The sequence below is a fragment of the Falco cherrug genome, chromosome 10, assembly GCF_023634085.1.
Source record: "Falco cherrug isolate bFalChe1 chromosome 10, bFalChe1.pri, whole genome shotgun sequence".
NCBI classification, from domain to species: Eukaryota; Metazoa; Chordata; class Aves; order Falconiformes; family Falconidae; genus Falco; species Falco cherrug.
The window spans coordinates 38,459,713-38,480,674 of NC_073706.1; the positions used below are offsets into that span (position 1 = coordinate 38,459,713).

The following is a 20,962-nucleotide window of genomic DNA, read 5'->3' on the forward strand; positions in this document are numbered from 1 at the left end:
AGACCTGAAGGACTGCCCAGAGGGCTCGGCCAAGCAGCCAGCCCAGAGCCCTGTGCGCTACAGCCGGTAACAGCGCAGCTTGCAAGAGAACGGGGGAAGAGGGCAGTCTTTATGGCAACAGCCACATCTTCCAATAGTGCTTCTGAAGGGAGATCGGGGTCCTCGCAGAGCAGGAAGGAGCACAAGGTAGGAGAGGAACCACCTGCACTCCCACCGCTGTTCCTTCCTCTGCAGCCCCATGTCCCACCAGCCAGCTCATCTCCACTCAAAAGAACTGGGAGTTTTTCCCTCCCTGGAGAACTAAATCCAGTGCACAACCCCCCCTGAAGAGGGAGGCTCGGCTTGCCCCGGTGGGTGGGCATCTCAAAAGCATTTGAAACAAACAGCTTGAGTTGTGGGGCTGGAGAATGAGAGATAAGGGCTGGACAGGGGTCCTTGGAACAAAGGCAAGACAGAAAGCAAGGAGGCAGATGCCATCTCGAGGAGAGGAGTCTGCAGTGGGAATTACTGTGGAGGCACCCCCCAGGCTCCTGTAACCCTCCTCACCTGACGGTCAAGGTCACGGGCTCAGGGGACCCATCCACACTGAACCGGAATCCTTCTGTGAACTGCCCCAGGGCGGTGGAACTGAAGGAGATCTGGATGACTTGGAGGACATCTGGTAAAACGATGCCCTCCTGGGGGAGAAAGGAGAAGCAGGAGCCCAGAGCGGTCGCTGGAAGGACCAACTTGGAGGGGGCATCAATGACTCCTTTGTTAAACAGGATCACCTGCAGCAGCAAGAAAGCAAAATGGAAATACATGAGGAATCTTCTTTCCTTACAGAAGGCTGACTTGTTTTCTAATTAAACTTCTACAAAAGGCAGAAGATGCTGTGTGCTGCTGCTTGGCTGAAGCCAAAGAAAACACAACAGGACAGTTTCTGCCTTTGGGTTTTTGCATGCAAAAAACCCCAGTGATAACTTCACATAAACAGAGTCACTCTGGGTTTATTCCACTGACACAGAGCAGTCCGCTTGGACTTGCAGGGCTGAGGATGTGCTCAGCATCACCAAGGCGATGCAGACCTGCCCCAAAGAGCAGCAAAGGGCGGTCGCAGCATTACAGCGAATCGTCACCTAACTGCTCCCGCTCCAGATGAGCCCAGTCCTGCCAAGGGCAAAACACATTCAGCTCCCGTTACAGCCAGCAAGTTTACTGGATGTAGAAAATACCTTGGGACAGCCCCATAACCAGCTTCAGCAGCACTCCCCGACTCTGCTAGGGTACGTCAGTGAGGCGCATTTTGTTCTTTTCTTTGATCTGAGAGTCTCTTTGTCTTTGCTCAACCAGACATGTCAAGAAAGGATGAGAGTGAGGGGCATAGCAGCTCCACCTGCTCTAAAGAATCTCTTTCATAAATATTCACAGCCATCATCTACTAATTTACCATTATTTACTGTTCCAACAAGCTACACAATCCTGCAGCATTTGCTGAGATTCAGCAAGAAATGCCCACACCTGCCTGTGAGTATCAGCACACTGGTGGTCACCAAACCTACCCAAAGCAAAGCTCTACAGTTTCCGAAGGCTGCAGGTGAAATCCGGCCATTTCTGTGGACTTATCTACCTGCTTGGCAGTTATTTTCCCTAAGTTTTGTCCTCGCAAAACCTGTCAGAAAAACTGAGACAGAAGCAGAGGTACAGCCCTTATTTTTTTAATTTTGCAGCTGCTGTTGAAAACATTCCTGTATTCAAATTCTGCACTGGTAACTTGGAAACTACTCATATGTTTTACACCTTAATTACAAATTGCACTTAGGGATCCTACACTGAAGTTTACCTCCAGTCTGGCTACTTAATACAGCACTTGGAGTATCATCTACTTATTCACATTTTCTCCAGTAATGAAACCAACACATTGATATATATAGAATCAATAAAGAATCAGCATTAAAAAATGCATACATACAGTGCACAATATTTTGGCAAGAAAACACCTTAACGTGTCCTTCCCTGCAACAGTCAAGCTTTTGAAAGTGTCTGGCACCATGTACTGCCTCATTTTCTACCGCCTCCAGTTGCTGTATCTTGGGGGTTTTTTTGGTTGGTTTTTTTTTGAGAAAACTTGCCACCATCGGCGGGGGGAGGCAAATACCCAGAAAGCTCCTTTGCTTCATTTCCAGAACTGCCCTGCTCTGTTCATAGAGCCAGAGGGGCACCAGGTCTGAAGGGTGGCAGGAGGCTGCTCAGCAGGGACAGCGCTCCCGGTGCCTGCGCGGGCAGCTCTGCGCGGGGAGGCTGCCCGGCTTCCCTCCGGCGCCAGGATCCAGCAAGTTGCGCTTCACTGAAAGGTGTTTGCAACGGACTCGAGTCGGAACACAACACCTTTGTTCCAGCTGCTTTTTAACCGCCAGGGTACCAGGGCGCAGTGCATCTAGGGCTGAAACAAAAGCCTCTGGATCCTGACCTTTTTGACCCGGTGTTGCTATCATGTGTCAAGGGCTGGATTTTCTGCATGAAGCCTCCCAGCTGGTCTCAAAGGGAGGTTGCCAAAACGCAGGGATCGGGGCTTTGTGGACAACATACACACCTTTCAGACCCCATCAAAACTATCCAGATTCTGCAAAAACTCCCACATTTAACTTACATCAAATAATGCGTGCACATAACTGCCTGTGTTGCCAGAAATCCAGCAGGTGCACAAAGCTCACTGCTGCCCCAGGGGCCATCAGGATCCACCCCAACCCCAGCAAGCCCCACTGCTCACCTCGTAGCTGGGGGCTGATGCAACAAAAACCTTCCCGATGTCCAGCTGGCCAAAGCTGAAGCGCAGCTGGGGCCCTATGCCGCTCCCTTTGATGCGCAGGGGCAGCCTGGTCTCACGGCCTGGGGAGAGGTTGCCATGTCAGTACAGAATTCCTTCGGTTCGCCTGGATTTTCCAGGCAGCCTCAGAGCCAGTCCCTGACTCCGGGCTGGGTGGCACCAGCACTAGATGCTCCGCGAGAAGATACGGGACCCTTCTCTTCCCTCAGCACATCAACTTTGCGGCTGGTTTCTAACTTCTGACGGAGCCCTTGGGCTGGTTTGTAACTTAGCGATCAGTTTGCACCCTCAGAAAGTGATGCTGCATATAAAACATGATTTCTGAATTCCTTCCCATGCACTTAAACGAGCTTTGAAATCCATTCAGAGAAGGCACAAAGCTCACAAAACAGAGCCGGAGAGAAAAATCTGCTGTCTGTATCGCTGCAATTGGAGACGACCGCACGGGAGCTGAGAAGTATGAGCCCAAGCAAGGCAGAGCAGCCTGCTGACAGCGATACCCCAGCAGCCTGCTGACAGCGACACGCGCACCCGAGCGCTGCCTCAAGCAGGCAGAGCATCTCAGCCACCACCTGCGCCTAACGTAGGGCTCCGTACCAGGGTGCTCCAGGGCTCACCGCCTGCAGCAGCGCCTTGTTAAGACGGGGCTTTACGGTCTCCAGAGAGCAGCACTCACCTGTTCCCACCATCAAACCAAGAGCTCAGCTTTGTAAAGACGCCCCACCTGAAGCATACTGAGCAGTTACGGAAAACCAGCCTCCTCGCTACTGAAACCAGATAAGCTCTAAGTGTACTGCTAACACACATATCCCTTGCTGCAAAGGCAACTGAGACCACAAGGCTTACAGCTGAACTCCAGGATGCTGAGTTTCTTCCTTAAGTCTGCTAAGATGGCATAGTGCGGGATCTTTCAGTCTGAAGCCTTTCTTGAACCACTGGAGCAGCCTAAAGTGCCTGAATTCTAGCTCAGATTTTGGCTTAGGTCCCCCTGCTGTTATAGATTTGCTAATAAGTTAAGATTGATTGACTTTATTTGATTGATTATTTGATTTTATAAAATCAATCATGTAATAGAAATATAAGAGGATAAGAAAATATATTTTAATGAAACTTACAGTTATAGTAAAAAGCGGCTATAGAAAATCCTCTGTACAGCCCCGTACCAAGGCCGGAGGAATTGGTCAGAATCACCTAGTAGGAATGTTTAGAACTTAGATAACAGACTTAAGATTTGAGATGATTGTTTATATGTAACCTAGGAGGATGTACTAAAATGTCAAAATGAGATTTTATGTGAACTGGGAAGAGTTGAGTGAAGCAACCCATAGTTGCCGGCCAAGAAACAGTTACCTCAAGTGGCAGGTAATTCCGGCAGGGGGAGATCGAGACCACCGACTCACATACCACCTACCCAAATCGTACCCCAGACCCATTTCCGGACCTTTCTAACCTTTACTGCGCAGAATCGGGTACGAGAGGAGAGTATGTTAATGATTTATGGGAAATCTTACGATTATGCATGGATATTTAATGAATATGTATGAATGAGTTCTATACAAGGTGTATGATTTTGAACCATGGTGTGCGTCGATCGTGAGGGGACTCACTCACGCACCCGGCCGTCCATAAAGAAATGTCTGCTTATCTACATCACATTGGTGTCGGTAAGTTCTTCATTCCGAGATTTCGGTAACAGTTTTGGCAACCCAGATGGGACCTCGCTGAAGGAGACCGGAGGAGTCGGGGACCTGATCGGTTCCAGCCGGCACCGAGGATTTCTCGGGGATACCCATCGATCCCCGATCCGTAAGGCTCTTCGCGACGTTCCCTGGATTTTGGTAAGACACTTCTTCTTGTAATTGTAGTAAGTGGGTAGGAGTCCCACTATAATAAGTGTATGGTAAGGAGTGGGTTGGAGACCCACCAGTGGGTTTGAGTCTCACTGAGTAAGTCTGCCTGTCAGACGCGGTGAGAGCTGCGCAGGGTTGGACTATAAGGATCCTTGTGGAAGAGGAAGCCTAGGCGCCTGCCCGTAAGACATAAGCGAAAGCTATTGCAGGGTTGGACAAAAGTGGAAACAAGAGAACCTACATGCTCTAGTGTTCTCTAAGGTAGTGCCTCTAACAAGAAGTTAGGAGGGGTTTTTCTTCTGATACAGAATTGTTTATTGTGTCTGTGTATCGAGAAGAAAATTAAGAAGTGTATAATATTGTGTTTTATGTCTTTGTTTAAAGTAACAATTGTGGAAAAGTGTGAGTGTGGCTGTAAGGGTGAGACGTGCAATTAAGCACGAAAGCGAGTGTGCAGCGTGGATCCGCGGATCGGGGAGACAGAGTTGAATAATTGTGTATTGTACTGTGAGTGATTATACCATGGCATCTAAGTTAACTCGGTTGTTTAAAAGTAAAAGCATGCGTAATCTTGCTGTAAATGATAAAATCCCGAAAAATTCTCCATTGGGATGTTCATTGGCACATTGGGGAGATTTATATGAGGATTTGCCAAAAAGCCAGATGATTGAGTATTGTAATAATTGGTGGCCTCTGTATACATTGGAAAATCAGGAAAAGTGGCCCATAAATGGAACACTGAATTATAATACTATTCTGCAGTTAATGTTATACTGTAAAAGGGAAGGGAAATGGAGTGAAATGCCATATGTGGATTTGTTCTTTTACCTGAGACAGAGAAAAGACTGGCAGGATGAATGCAAGTTAACTGATGGAGATAATTTTGTGATGGCTGTAACTGCTGATAACAAGAAAGTAAAAAGGTGTTGCTCAACTTGTGAGATCGGGAAAGGTTGTTTAAAGAAAAAGATTGTCACTGAGAGTGATGATGGACCAGAATTAGATATATCCCCTCTTAGGAGAGAAAGGAATCAGGGTCGAGAATCTAGGGCACGAGAACAGGCGATTGAACCGGATAGCAGTGGAACAGGAGATGTGGAAGAGAGATTATCGGAGATTGTAATTCATACTCCTGTTTCACGGAGAACTCGGCAACAGACACAGACTATAGCTCCCCTGCGACAGGGAGTTGGTAGTGATGGACCGGTCTATGTGAAAGTACCTTTTACAGCTATGGATTTGATGACTTGGAAGCAGGCAGCAGGAAATTATAGAGAAGATCCTGAAAAAGTGGGCAAGGTGGCAGATACTATAACTAGAACACAGAATCCAGACTGGAATGATTTACAGGTGATCCTGGATAATGTGTTAGATGATACAGAGAAGCAAACGGTATTAAAAGCTGGTAAAGCTCAGGCAGAGTTGGATGTGATGAGTGGAATTACAGGTGGAACAATAGAACAGAATTTTCCATCTGGGGATCCGCAGTGGGATCCAAATAATGTAACACATAGAGAAAGACTGAGACGGTATCAGAAATGGGTTTTATATGGGATTAGACATGCCATGCCTAAATCTCTGAATTGGTCTAAATTATATGAAGTAAGACAAGATAAAAATGAATCTCCCTCAGCATTTTGGGAACGATTAAAGGAAGCTGCCAGAAAACATACTGATTTGAGAGTGGAAACAGAGGCAGCACAAATGCAACTGGCTTTGATTTTTATGGGGCAATCGGCACCAGATATAAGGAAAAAACTCCAGAAACTGGAGGGAGAGAATTCAAGGAGTTTGAATACAATGCTGGAAGTCGCATGGAGGGTATATAACAACAGAGAAAGAGAAGAAAGAAAATCAAGGAGAACAGATTTATTGGCAGTAATGACAGGAACGGTAGACAGAGGAAGGGGCAGAGGAAGAGGACGAGGATTTAATGGGAGGGGAGGTTGTATGCACTGTGGCCATCGGAAATTTAATACCCCCTTAGGAGTAAATCAGTGTGCTTTGTGTAGAGAGGAAGGACATTGGAAAAAGGATTGCCCTAGAAACAAGAGTGTTTCTCACGACCTTGCCAAGATAATGATTTTAGACGACTGAAGGGGACCGGAGGGGAACCCAGCTGAACCTCTGGTTAAAATTTAGCTGGGAGATAAAGAAGTTAAATTTTTAGTAGATACAGGAGCGACATTTTCAGTATTAAATACATGTAAAGGAAAAATAGGAACAAAACCAGCCAATATAATAGGAGCAACAGGGAAAGAAGAGAACCAGGCCATTCCTACAACACCTAGATTTGAAATTTGGAAATAAGATAATTACACATGAATTTTTGTATGTACCAGAATGTCCGATACCCTTGTTAGGAAGAGATTTGTTGTCTAAATTAAATGCACAAATTGTTTTTGATGAAGGAGAACTTTTCTTGAAAATACCCGAGTCAAAAACGGGAGAAATCTTGATGACACAAGAAAGAGTAAAGGAACAAGAAATTCCACCGGAGGTGGATTTGGCAGTGATCCCTACTGTATGGGAAACAGATATTCCTGGTAAATCGAAACTAGCAGAGCCTGTTAAAATAGATTTGAAGGAAGGCGCAGGAACAGTGAGAATTAAACAATATCCAATCAAACCGGAAGTGAGACAGGAATTGAAGAAATTGAGTGATAAATTTTTGGAGTATAACATTTTGGAAGAATGTGAATCTGAGTATAAGACTCCTATTTTACCAGTCAGAAAACCCTCGGGTGAATATAGGCTGGTACAAGACTTGAGAGCAGTAAATCAACTAGTTAAGGACATTTATCCTGTAGTAGCAAACCCTTATACACTGTTAACAGCATTAAGGGACACTTATCAACGGTTTACAGTGCTTGATTTAAAAGATGCTTTCTTTTGTATACCTTTGGAAAAAGAAAGCAGAAAACTGTTTGCTTTTGAATGGGAAAATCCTCAAACCGGGCGAAAGATGCAGTTGACATGGACTAGATTACCCCAAGGATTTAAAAACAGTCCAACTATCTTTGGAAATCAATTAGCAAAGGAACTTGAAATGTGGAAACAGGATAAATCAAGAGCTGGGCATTTACTTTTACAATATGTGGATGACATACTGATTGCTACAGAAGAAAGACTTACCTGTATACAGGTGACTATCGACCTCTTGAATTTCCTGGGACTAAATGGATACAAAGTGTCCAGGAAGAAAGCCCAGACAGCCTGCCAGACTGTGATATATCTGGGCTTTGAGATTTCAAAAGGACAACGACAATTAGGAAAAGATCGCAAAGAAGCTATTTGTGGTATACCTGAGCCGAGAAATATTCATGAACTCAGAGCATTTTTGGGAATGAGAGGGTGGTGTCACCTTTGGATCATGAACTATGGGCTAATAGCTAAACCCCTGTACGAGGCCCAAAAGAACCCTCCCTTTGCATGGGGCCCACAACAACAAAAGGCTTTTGTAGAGTTAAAACGTGCCTTAATGTCTGCACCTGCCTTGGGACTGCCGGATCTAACCAAAGATTTCCAGTTGTTTGTTCATGAAAGGCAACACCTTGCACTGGGCGTGTTAACCCAGAGGACAGGAAGCTGGAAACGACCAGTCGGATATTTCTCTAAACAACTGGACACAGTGAGTAGAGGGTGGCCAAACTGCCTTTGAGCAGTGGCAGCAACAGTGATGCTCATACAAGAAGCTCGGAAATTGACTTTGGGAAGAACAATAACAGTCTATGTCCCACACATGGTGATAACTGTCCTAGAACAGAAGGGGGGACACTGGCTGTCTCCCAGCCGAATGATGAAGTACCAGGTAGTATTGACTGAACAGGATGATGTGATTCTAAAGACAACTAACCTGGTAAATCCTGCAGTATTTTTAAGTTCCATACAGGAAGAAGGACGACTGGAGCATGATTGCTTGGCTGCCATCGAGTATGTTTATTCCAGTCGTGAAGATCTGAAGGATGTACCACTGGAGCGACCAGACTGGGAACTGTATAGTGATGGAAGCAGCTTCATGGAACAAGGAGTCCGATACGCCGGATATGCGGTAACAACAGAGACTACAGTTATAGAAGCAGGAGCATTGGCGAGTACCATATCAGCCCAAAAGGCGGAACTCATCGCTTTAATTCGAGCCTTAGAGATAAGCAAAGACAAGAAAGTAAATATCTGGACTGATTCAAAATATGCCTTTGGGGTAGTGCATGTCCATGGAGCTTTGTGGAAAGAGAGGGGGTTATTGTCCTCTCAAGGATCAAACATTAAGCATCAAACAGAAATTTTATGATTATTGCAAGCAGTTCAAAAGCCAGATCAAGTAGCAATCATGCACTGTAAGGCACACCAGATTGGGAATACAAAAATAATAGCTGGGAATAATTTAGCTGATAGAACAGCAAAAAAGGTAGCAAAGAAACAAGCATTGCAAATGGCAATAATTCCTTCTAAAACAGTAACCCTTCCTAGGGAAAACCCGAGATATTCAGAGGAAGATGACAAATTGAGTCCGTTATTAAATGCTAAGAAAAACTTAGCGGGATGGTGGGTAACTCCTAATGGACAGGTAGTAATTCCACCTCTTGTGATGAGAGAGAGAATTCAAACGAGACATCAGGAATGTCACTGGGGAGCAGAAGCCTTAGTAACATCTTTACGAAAACAAGTAATATCAGTTAAGATGTTGGGAATAGCTAAAATGGTAACTGCAAAGTGTGAAGTATGTTTGAAAAATAATCCAATGATTAAGAAAAAGGTTCAAATGGGTAGACTGAAATCTGGTGTAGAACCTGGAGATGATTGGCAAGTAGATTTTTCAGAGCTACCCAGACAAAATGGGTACCGGTACATCCTGGTAGGGGTTGATACTTTTACAGGATGGCCAGAAGCCCTTCCCTGTCGCACTACACAAGCAAAAGAAGTGGTGAAGTGGTTATTACAAGAAATAATTCCGAGATTTGGAGTTCCTATTGGAATTTCTTCTGACAGAGGTCCACACTTTGTTGCTGAAGTAGTCCAAAGTGTTAGCAAAGTATTGGGTATTAATTGTGACCTACATTTATCTTGGAGACCCCAATCTAGTGGGAAAGTGGAAAGGATGAATCAAACTTTGAAACCACAAATAAGTAAAATTTGTCAAGAAACCAGTCTAAAGTGGCCTCAGGCGCTTCCATTGGCATTATTACGTATCAGGGTACAGCCAAAGAGTGGAACCTCACTCAGTCCTTATGAATTATTATATGGAAAACCATATGAGTCTCCAGAACCAAATCCAAACGTACATGTAAAAGGAAAGCAGGATGTATATAACTATTTGCTTTCTCTAGGAAAAACTCCGGCTGCAATTCGGAGTGCAGTAATTTGGAATAGACCTTTATCCCTGGAAAATTCAGTGCATGATTTCCAACCAGGAGATTATGTCTATGTGAAGACCTGGACCTCTGAACCTTTACAGGAACGTTGGAAAGCACCTTTCCAAGTACTGTTAACCACTTTTACGGCTATCAAGATAGCAGAATCGGATGCTTGGATCCATTATACTCGAGTGAAGAAAGCACCTATTCCATGGAAGATTATCAACCGTGACCCAAAGACTTTAAATTTGACTTTGAAAAATGTCTAATTTTTCATATCAGGTTATGATCGTTCTTTGGATTCCATTTGGGTTGGTAGTGTTGGCAGGATCATGGGCTGACTTGGTGGACAGGAATGAAAGACAAATAGAGACAGAACAAGTGATTGAAATTCCCAAACAAACGGCTGAGGAAAATTTGATGGTAGGATTGATTAAAGGATTTGCCAATTTACAAAATGTTATGCAGATCACTGCTTGTTTACCAATACCGAGGGCAGTAGGTGAATCTATTCCATGGGGAATCTTAACCATGAATCTGACCAAATTAGAATATGAAAATGAGACAATGGATTGTAAACAAGAACCTAGGGAAACTTGGGAATTGCAAAAGGTTAAAGTTGGGGAAGAATCACCAGTATATTCAACCATTTGGGAATGTAAAGGATGATCTGTAGCTAAACCGGGATTATATGGAGATTTAGGGAACAAGGGATGGTGTTACTAGCCTAAAATGGCTACAACAAACACCAGTGTATGGATAACCGAGACAAAATGTGAGAAAAAGAATCGAACCCTACAGGAAAAGGAAATAGTTTGGGATTCGGTTTGGTCTATGACCTTATATTCCCATTTTCAGTATATGGCAAAAACTCCTTGGTGTTTTACCTGGGATGGAAAAGTGTTTTCAGTATTACCCTGGGTCAATGATAGATCAACTCCATTGGGAGAAAAGGAGAATAAAATAGTGCCATGGTGGAAATGTGAAAAAGTGTATGATTGTAGCAATGCAGACTTAATAATTCAAAGAATCCCTCCTTTGGCTGCCGCTTTAAAATATGGTTGTTTTTGTCGAGGTCTTAAGAATACTCTCAATCTATCTAGCGCCTATATACCCAGAAGAGGAATTATGTTTAGTTGTAGAAAATCTACTATTCAAAGTCCAGGACATTTAATTTGGGCATTGAGTGATGGAACCTGGACAACTCATCTACCATTAGATGGTAAAGTGAAACAAATAACGTTAGGCGTGCCAACATTGTGTCCGATTTGGAAGAAATCACCGTTTAGAGGATCTCTAGAAAATTTAGAACTGAAACGAACAAAGAGATCTGAGACAAATGATGGTACTTGGAATGAACCATCTACAGGAGTGAAAATTGGCTGGGCAATTGAATCACTTTTAAATCCTATAGCATCATATAGAAACAGAGCATGGCTTTATAAGTTAACTGGTCAAGTGGAAAAATTAGCAAACGTTACCAAAAAGGGGTTTAAGGAATTGAATATACAATTACAGGCGACCTCTAGAATGACTTTAAAAAATAGAATGGCACTAGATATGCTCCTACTTAAAGAACATGGAGTATGTGGATATCTCAAAGATAAACTGGACCACTGTTGCATCCCCATTTCAAATGTCACACAAGATGTGGAACATGATTTGGATTTATTAGATAAAATTGAAAAAGAAACAGAATCAATTCAAGAAGATATGTCAGAAGACTGGTTAGGGAAAATTTTTAACAAATTAGGAAGGAACTTGAGCTCTTGGATACAATCCCTAATCAAAACTTTGTTTCTGTTACTGATTGTCTTTTTGATGATCATGTTGGTATATGCATGTTTGAAGAAGCAGTTTACCAATAGAATTGCAATCAATCGTATGATCATGAGAGAAGTACCAACCAGTCCACCAAGGTATAGCCCACCACCAAAATATGTTGAAACAAATGATATGTAAATAATGTGAAAGTATTGAAATAATGATTTTCAACACTTTCAAAGGGGGGAAATGTTATAGATTTGCTAATAAGTTAAGATTGATTGACTTTATTTGATTGATTATTTGATTTTATAAAATCAATCATGTAATAGAAATATAAGAGGATGGGGAAATGTTATAGATTTGCTAATAAGTTAAGATTGACTTTATTTGATTGATTATTTGATTTTATAAAATCAATCATGTAATAGAAATATAAGAGGATAAGAAAATATATTTTAATGAAACTTACAGTTATAGTAAAAGGCGGCTATAGAAAACCCTCTGTACAGCCCCGTACCAAGGCCGGAGGAATTGGTCAGAATCACCTAGTAGGAATGTTTAGAACTTAGATAACAGACTTAAGATTTGAGATGATTGTTTATATGTAACCTAGGAGGATGTACTAAAATGTCAAAATGAGAATTTATGTGAACTGGGAAGAGTCGAGTGAAGCAACCCACAGTTGCTGGCCAAGAAACAGTTACCTCAAGTGGCAGGTAATTCCGGCAGGGGGAGATTGAGACCACCGACTCACATACCACCTACCCAAATCGTACCCCAGACCCATTTCCGGACCTTTCTAACCTTTACTGCGCAGAATCGGATATGGGAGGAGAGTATGTTAATGATTTATGGGAAATCTTACGATTATGCATGGATATTTAATGAATATGTATGAATGAGTTCTATACAAGGTGTACGATTTTGAACCATGGTGTGCGTCGATCGTGAGGGGACTCACTCACGCACCCGGCCGTCCATAAAGAAATGTCTGCTTATCTACATCACATTGGTGTCGGTAAGTTCTTCATTCCGAGATTTCGGTAACACTGCCATCCCATTCTACTCTTGTACGGAAAGCGAGTAGCACAAGGAGCAGAAGATAGCCCCAGAAGTTGTACACAACCGTCACTGTGGCTTTTGTGCAAAACTATTCCTCTATCCTTTGAGCTCCTTTTGTGTGACACCCACCATTAACTAAAGCTTAGGGACTGAAAGTTGATTTCTTTTTTTATAAAAGTCTGCTGCTTAGCCATTCCAGAATGTCCAAACCAACTTCTTACTGCAAAGAGCAGCCCACGTGTGACTAGATCACAACTCGGAAAAAACCCTCCTGGAACAGCCTTTTCAGTGATCCCTGACTTTGGGCTTGCAACCGTGGCACGGGGATGTTTGATCACATCCAAAGCCAGAAAGGAAGAGCTAGGGAGCTTTTGCTGAATTCAGTGGTTTTTCAGTGGATCCAGCCGCAGCCCAGCTGACAGCAGAGATGAGTTACACTTCACAGCTCAGGCACGCATCAGAGGGCTGTGTACTTCTATTGCACAGACACCCGAAAAGAGGCAGTACTGGGTGCTCGCTGTTCAGAAGATTTTTCCATCTTGCATCACATGTGGCCTAATTTTCATTAAAAACTTGATGTTCTAAACCATCAAAGCTCTTAGGAAATGACAAAGATTTCCAAGGGACAAGTTTTGCCCATAATCATGGGTGAGGCATGCCCCACGGCCACTATCATCAAAAAAAATCAGTGGCCATTCTTTCCCTTCTGCAGCAGGCCCTCAGCCTCTCCTGGAAGGTCTGCGGAAGCTATCCTTTCTTCTGCCCCACCATTGATGCTGGAACTTTAGGAAACCCTGGGAGTTTTACGCTCTCTCCTTCCAGGTGAACCTCAGAGAGTGCTCTCCTGAAAGGAGGAGGAGCAGAGTAAAATACAGACCATTCAGGACAGCCGAGAGAAAAAGAAAGAAAAAAGAGAGTATGTCCCGCTCCTCGCTAGCAGCTGGGGCTTCCAGGAGCACCCAGCCGCTGGCCAAGGCCTGGGTACCCCGGGCTGGGACCGTGTGATGCTCCCACCACAGCATGTCCCAGAGCACATGGACCAGGGCATGGAGGGGCCGCAGCCTCCTTGTCCTCAGTCCCAAAGCCACACCTGGTTCTGTGGAGTGAGAATTCGGATCTCAGTCGGGTTAACACCTTGGCACATCATGGAGGGATTACAACTCGGCATTCAAAGAAACAGGGGTGTGGGTGGCCCAACAGCACAGAACTGTTTCCCAAGTCCCTAACTTCTGCTGCTTTCTGGCACTCATCTTTTTGCCCACGGAACGTCCCCAGGTTTTGAGGTTGGTTTTGAACGTGACTCTCATCCAACCACATCAACACAGAGATCCAGTTTTACACGATGTAGGACACGGCAAGTGAAGGAGGGATCAGCACTTAGGATTTTGCTTCTCCCTGCAAAAGCAGCTTAGAAATGGGTTTTGGAAGAAATCAGATGTAACCCAGTACATTTCCACATCCAGAAAAAAACAACAAAAAAAGAATTTTAGGTGATTGAGCCCCCCCACCACGTGCTTCCTTCCAGCACTCAAGAGCCATGGCTTTATTTGCATGAATAACTAAGAAAGTTCATTTTGAGCTTAAACAAAACAAATTTCAAACCACTTCTTAACCGCTGGCTTTGCAAGTTGCACAGTGCTGATGAGTTCTGTAAATCACCTGATCCAGAAGCGTTCGGCTAAGCAATTTATGGAGGCAACTGCAAAAACACACATGGAGGCCAGCCACTTCCCCGTGGGGCTCGAGATCCAACTGCAATTTCACAGTGCTGCACTAGGGCAAAGCTACTAAATATTCCCTGCAAGGGGCACACGCTGTCTGCAAATCGTCCTCCAAAGGGATCTGTGACTGGCATGCAAATGCACGAGGAAGGCTGTCACACTGCTCAGAGTCGTCAAGAAGCAAAATTAATGACTCCCTAGTTAAAGATCACGGGTTTCTTCTTTAAACTCTTTTTGCACCCTGGGACAGTCTCCACCCTGACGATACAGCGGCTCAGCTCTGTTTTGTGAGGGATGGGGGGTAGGTGACCTCCTTGAGGTCCTCTCCCAAGGGGCCCATGGAAGAGTTCAGATCTCCTGAGGGACCACGAGGGTTTTTCCAGAGCAGGCTCCTCTTTCTAAACACCGATCGCTTGCCCAGCTCTGTTTCCTGTAACTCCCAGGTTGCATGTAAGTAATTTTCCTATTTCTCTGCCACAACAACAACAAAAGCTCTCCAGGCACAACCCCTGGAGATCCCTGCAGCAAAGTGATGGACAGCCCCACCACCACAGCAAAAATCCCAGGGCCAGGAGCACAGCGCTGAGCCAGGATTCCCTTGGGAGCAACTTTTTAAATCAACCCTTTCCTTCCACAGCTCTAACAACTGCAGCTGGCGGCCAGGAAGGCGGTTTGTTAACACGAGCCCTGGTTAATTACTGTAGGTGGCATCTGCCAAGTAAACCCTGCGCAATTACCGTATCAATAAAAAGCTGTTTCATGGCCTTTGTATCTGTCAGCTTGGAGCAGTAAGGAATGGCTCGAAGCAGCTGGGTTAGTGATCTCAGCACCCTCCAGAACGGGAGCCTGGCTGCTGGGGACCACGGGCCTCGCACCTCCTTCCTCTTAGATGGGGAAAACCAGAGCGTTCCCTGGATGGAAATCTGACAGGGACCTCCCACTCCTGAAAAACACCTCAAGCAGCACCACACGGACGGAGAGGAAGGACAAGGTAACCTGAACCACGGAGCTTGCTGCAGGCATTCCCTGCCCCGTGCCAGCACAGCAAGGCCATCACCTCTGTAAGGGCAAAGGCGGCGTAACTCGGTGGGTCAGTGATAACCGCTCCCAGAAAAAGACCTGACAGCACTTCTGTCAGCCGGGAGGAGCATAAAGCTTGTCTAGCAGGCTGCTCGCACTCTGACTTCTGGGGAGGGTGCTCACCCTGCTGAGGACAGCGAGCCCTGTAACACGCGACCCAGATGAAGCATAGGCTTGAGCCACGAGGTGACGATTCCCACGCAGGGACAGCAGCACACGTGTGGTACGTTCACAGACACCCTGCGCTCAGCAGGGCTCAGCCACTACGGTCTGGCAGCGCCTGGAGAGCGGGAGGTGACCCAGGGGCAGGGAGCACGTTTCACTCAGCTCCTACCGCCTCAGGAGCCCGATGGTGCATCCACGTAATAAAGGCTCATCCTGGAGGTCTATAGGGGCTTAGTGCTCGTCCACCAAAGCTCTTCTGCTGTGTACCTCTCTGCCTTTACAAACACCTTGCAGCACAACGAATGCATGGTATGAAAGCTCGCTGCTTTGGCTGCTCTGGGATCAGCGGTCGGAGCCAGGCGCGCTAAGCCCTGGCTCTGCACAGACCAGCTGGGAGCCACGGGGACAGCAGGAAGGTGCTGGCACTGCCCTGCTGACCACCGGCTCTTCCTAGGAATTCCGTGGGAACCAACTGGGCTGGAAGAGTATTTGTGCCTCGCCTTTGCTGTGGGTAGCAGGAGGAGGAGAAAGGAGCTGTACCTGAGATGTCGCAGCAGACTGTTGATACACTCTGGCTTCTCGGGGTTTGAAGATCACGTAAATTTCAACTGAAGAATTTGGCCAGACATCTCCCTCCTAAGACAGGAGACAACAAACCATTTACCTTCAAACGTTACATTTCTTGTTTTCAACCACAGCCCTGTAAGCCTTTATTTAGAGCATCAATGACGAGCAAGGAGCAAACAACACTTACAAAATGTGTAAGACTTTGGAAGCAGCTGTGAAAAAAATTAAGTCCCTTACCTTAACTAGCACCCGGTAAAGGCTTGCCTTTTTTTTTTTTTTTTTTTTTAATTAGGGCTATAATAAAGGACCTAAACTGGCTGGCTTCGGCATATCAAGGATCTCTTCAGAAGTGCCAGCTGACCTAAAGAAAAGATACGGTTTCCTTCCAAACCTTCCCTTATATCCCTGTGTCACTACAGCCATGTGAACACGTCTTCTCAGATCAGAAGAGATTTAGCAAGTCAAATGGATTTTTCCATTCTTAGTTACAAAGACAGAAAGAAAGAAAACCATGCCTGCCTTCATCATTGCAGAAGAGATCCGTAGACCAGCTCACAAACAAAGGCAAGGTCCCGTCAGGGCTGGCTACCCCGGCCAGGGCTCACTGTCCAAGCCTCCCTCTGCTTGCAGGCAACAACTGGCAGAAGAGGAATATCAGGGCTTTGCAATCTGCTCCAGCTGCCTGCAGGTCTCCACAGGGGGTATGAGACATTGCCCATGACACAAAGCCCTAGTTGTCCTGGCCTCCTCCCGTTCCTGCATCACCGCTGCTGTCGGAAGCGGAACCGGAGCTGGGTCAGTGCCCACGTGGCATTTCTCTGACACTAGAATGTGATCCTGGCTCAAAATAACCCAAACCGAACACCAAAATGGTGAACTTCCGCTGCACAAAAAAAATCCAGCTTCAGCAAGAACCTGGGAGAACCCTGCAAGCGTAAATCTTCAAACAGCGAGGGAGTGGCGATGGGTCCCTGCAGGTGTTATTCCCAGCGGCCGAGGCCCCAGCGGGATGATTTGCCCAACACCACCGAGACCACGGTGATCGCTGCAGTGTTGCTGGCATCTCTCTGTACGCTGTATAACTCACCAGATGTCCTGCCATGCTCCAGGAAGCCAGTCAGTGGTGCAATAAGATCCTGGTAAGGGACATATCTCCCTACATCCAGGGTGCTGCTGGATCCCAAGGCACAGTCAGATGAGACTGCTCTAAGGCATCAGAGGAGACAAGCCTACGGACGAGCAACACAACCCATCCATTCATATGCACCCGCACAGCTCTCTGCAACAATCCTAACGCAGCATTATTGATGGAGCCTTGCACTCATATCCTCACTCCCAAGGAAACCTGCACCAGCAGTTAACAGACTCAAACCTCTTGAGCTTCTGACATGAAATCACCATTCTCCAGGATTCAACGTATTTGGACAGAAACTTCAGGCAGTACGGCCACAATCAGCTTCCCTGTATTGTCAGTGAAGCTGCACGCCAGACTGTTTGACTCAAAGGGAGAGGGCAAGAAGAAATCATCAGTTACACATTATTCTACTATTCTGTGGCTAAAAAAAAATTGTGAAGGACATGACTGTTTTGGGAAACCTTTGCCATTTCTCCCTTCATTACTGCTGTATGTCAGACCATAAAACTGGAAAATATTGTGACCTATTTCTCCTGGGAAATGAAAATAGGCTGTTGGAAAGGTTCCTCACATTCCTGCTACCCCACGGGGAAGAAAGAATTGCTGGTTAAAAGGATACACTTCACTACTCACCCTTGCGGGCTACTGCTACATAGGCGTACCAGCCCTAGGACACGGCAGGAGCCAGCGGTCTGCCGCGGCTAGCATATTCTCCGTAAGATGGCAGTGGAGTCAGATCATGGAAAACTACCGTGGATGCTTGCCAGGGCAGAAATGCAACTATGCAGTGCTGTGAACACGATACTGCAACACTTCTGGCTTAATGTCAGCCTCAGGCAGGCTGCAGCTGGCAGGTGGCATAAAATACAGACGGTGGATGTATGATGATCCAGCACAAAAACTCCTGCTGTTGTGCCCTGGCTTTGCTACAGCATATGCCGACGTGATACCCGAGGGGACGGCACACCATGACTCACCGCTACAGAAGTGACCTCAATAAGGAGACCAACCATAAATAGATGCAGATCCTATTTCCCCTCCCTCAGCCCCTAAATAATGCGAATCTCCTCAACCTCCACCAGCCTGAAAAGGAAAAAGCTGGTCTTGGAAAGTGGGGCACCACCAACTGTCGGCCTGCTTTGTTTGGTGGAGGGAGAAGGTGATCCATGGAAAGGAAATCACTGCTCAAAGCACACCAAAACCCCCAAAGGCAGAGCTGGCAACACAAGTACTGAAGTGACTCCCCAAAGTGCATCCTGTTAGTTCAGGGCACTCAGGGAAAAGGCAGCGCCAAAGCCAGTATCTGCCCCTTCCCATCAATAACCGAACCCACAGCGAGCGGAGGGATGGACCATAGCTCCCACTGGAGATGGCGCCTTCTGCCAAAAACCAGAGTGCTCTGCAGTCCCCTCTCATTTGGATGGGGACCAGCTGGGCACCTCAGCTGAGGTGGACGTTTGCAGGAACAAATATCGCTGTTATCTCCTGGCCCAACCTCTGCACCAACAGCAGTAGCACTTGCGTAACCTGCACATCTTGAAGACCACCTCCATTGGCTCAGAGCTGGCACGTGGCACTGAGGAGTCGCTACCAGGCAATGACAAGACAGTGATGACTTGTCAAGGTAAGAGCAATGATTACAAATCCTTTTCCTCCCTTTCCTCTGGTTTCCATTTCCAAGGAGTCAGCTCCCACGTGTCTGTACTGTGACTTACAGCTAAGCTGTGGTGGGGAAGGTGCAGCAAAAAGCAAGGACTTTGTCCTTTGAGAGCCACCTGGGCTTCTACCACAGATGCTTCTGCTGACATACCATGTGTCTTTGCAAAAATAAATCAACTTCGAGATGCACTCAGGAAGTCAGAGTTACAGAACAGCTTGTTTCCCACAGGCTTGGACGGCTGCTCAAAACGTTCATGGTCACAGGCTGACTGCAAAACCGCTCCTCCTCTTTTCTCTTATTATTTTCATCAGCAAGTTAACCTTATACAGGCTGAAACAGCCTGCTGCAGCTTCCACTGAGAGCAACCCCTGGCAGCTAACGGCCCGCTTACACAGCAAAGCTGCTGCACAAACCCTGCAAAGCCACCCTGCCCAGAGAGCCTTTCCAAGGCTATCGTCCCTCCAGCGGCCTCCTAACCTCTGGAAACCTCCAGCCACTTGTTCCAAGGGTTTGATTCTTTCTATAGGGTGCTCCCAGGCACCACAGGTGATAGGTGAGAAGAGCAGCTGCCGCTTTTGGCCAGAAGGTCTGAGGCAGCAAGGTCCCAGCTCTGGTGGGGCCCCTCCAGCAGATTTACACGGCGCTGCAAGAAGGGTCTCTGTCCACGCTACAAGTTACGGGACTCTCACCGGGGAGAAGGTTGTGGAAGTCAGCAGCAGTGGATTTTTAGATTTTACATTTGATAGGAAAAAAGACTAACATTTGATGTGAAGACACCCGTACGCCAGGGGGGAAGACAGACATCAGCAAAACTATGAATGTGAAACCCACTGGTCCATAAATCATGGAATTAATGGAAATCTAAAGACTGATAATGCTGAACCAGCCAGGAGGGGAACGACTCCTGTAGTATCCCACTTACACCCAGTCCTAAGCAAACTGTAACATCAACACAGCCATTCAGGAAAGGTTTCCACTCAGGACTTGAGGCCAGGCTACACTCTGGGTCCGTACAGCGCTACACGGAGCACCAGGACTCAGCGGGCAGCCAGGCTGCTGGACCTCACCCTAATGCACTTCAGGAGCCCAAGAGCAGGTTAAGCTCGTTATGGAGACCTAGCCCAGTCGTAATGAAGCAGGAGCCCTGCGACATGCTCCAAAACCAGCTGGCACAGCTCAGGCGATCGGCTCCCGCTCTCTGCAATACCCCTGCTGCTCCGACACAGGCTCTTGGTCCCATCATGCTGCTCTCAGCTGCAGTGGTGTGAAACTGCAGCTGTGCTCACATGGGGGGCTCTCAGCCTCATTCGGGCTATAGGAGTAACCAAGAAGAGAACAAGATCCCCTTCCTTAAAAAAAAAAAATAATAGTTTCACCTACTATAAAAGAAAGAAGAGGCTCGGATTATTCTAGCGTTTGCAACAGGATGAGAAGGGATTTTGCATTGCTCAGGCAGCAGGCATTCTTCATCTCAGACCATGCAAATACTCAGTCAGGGCTCTGTTTCGTTGAAGGACATGAGGTTTTGATTGCGCAAACACAAAAGCAAAAAGTTTTCTCCAAGTCTGCAGTGAAACTCAAAAAGTTCGTTTAAAGCTGCCAGCCTTGCGTGCAGGCTCACAGACGATGCTGGGAGGGAGAGTCACACATGGTATAAATCCAGATTATATGAAGGGATTGGTCTTTCCGTGATTAAACGGGCTGAACTTGGCCTCCTTTCCATAGAGGACCTTTTCATTCTTCAATAGGTGAACTAACGCCCATGGTTAATCCCCATGCGCTACGTGTAAAGCCT

At 46.2% G+C, this 20,962-nt stretch overlaps 1 pseudogene; it reads right to left on the reverse strand.

The window, feature by feature from the left end:
- Positions 1–20,962, reverse strand: part of LOC129736962 (hydrocephalus-inducing protein homolog) — a 70,176-nt pseudogene that overhangs the window by 11,562 nt on the left and 37,652 nt on the right.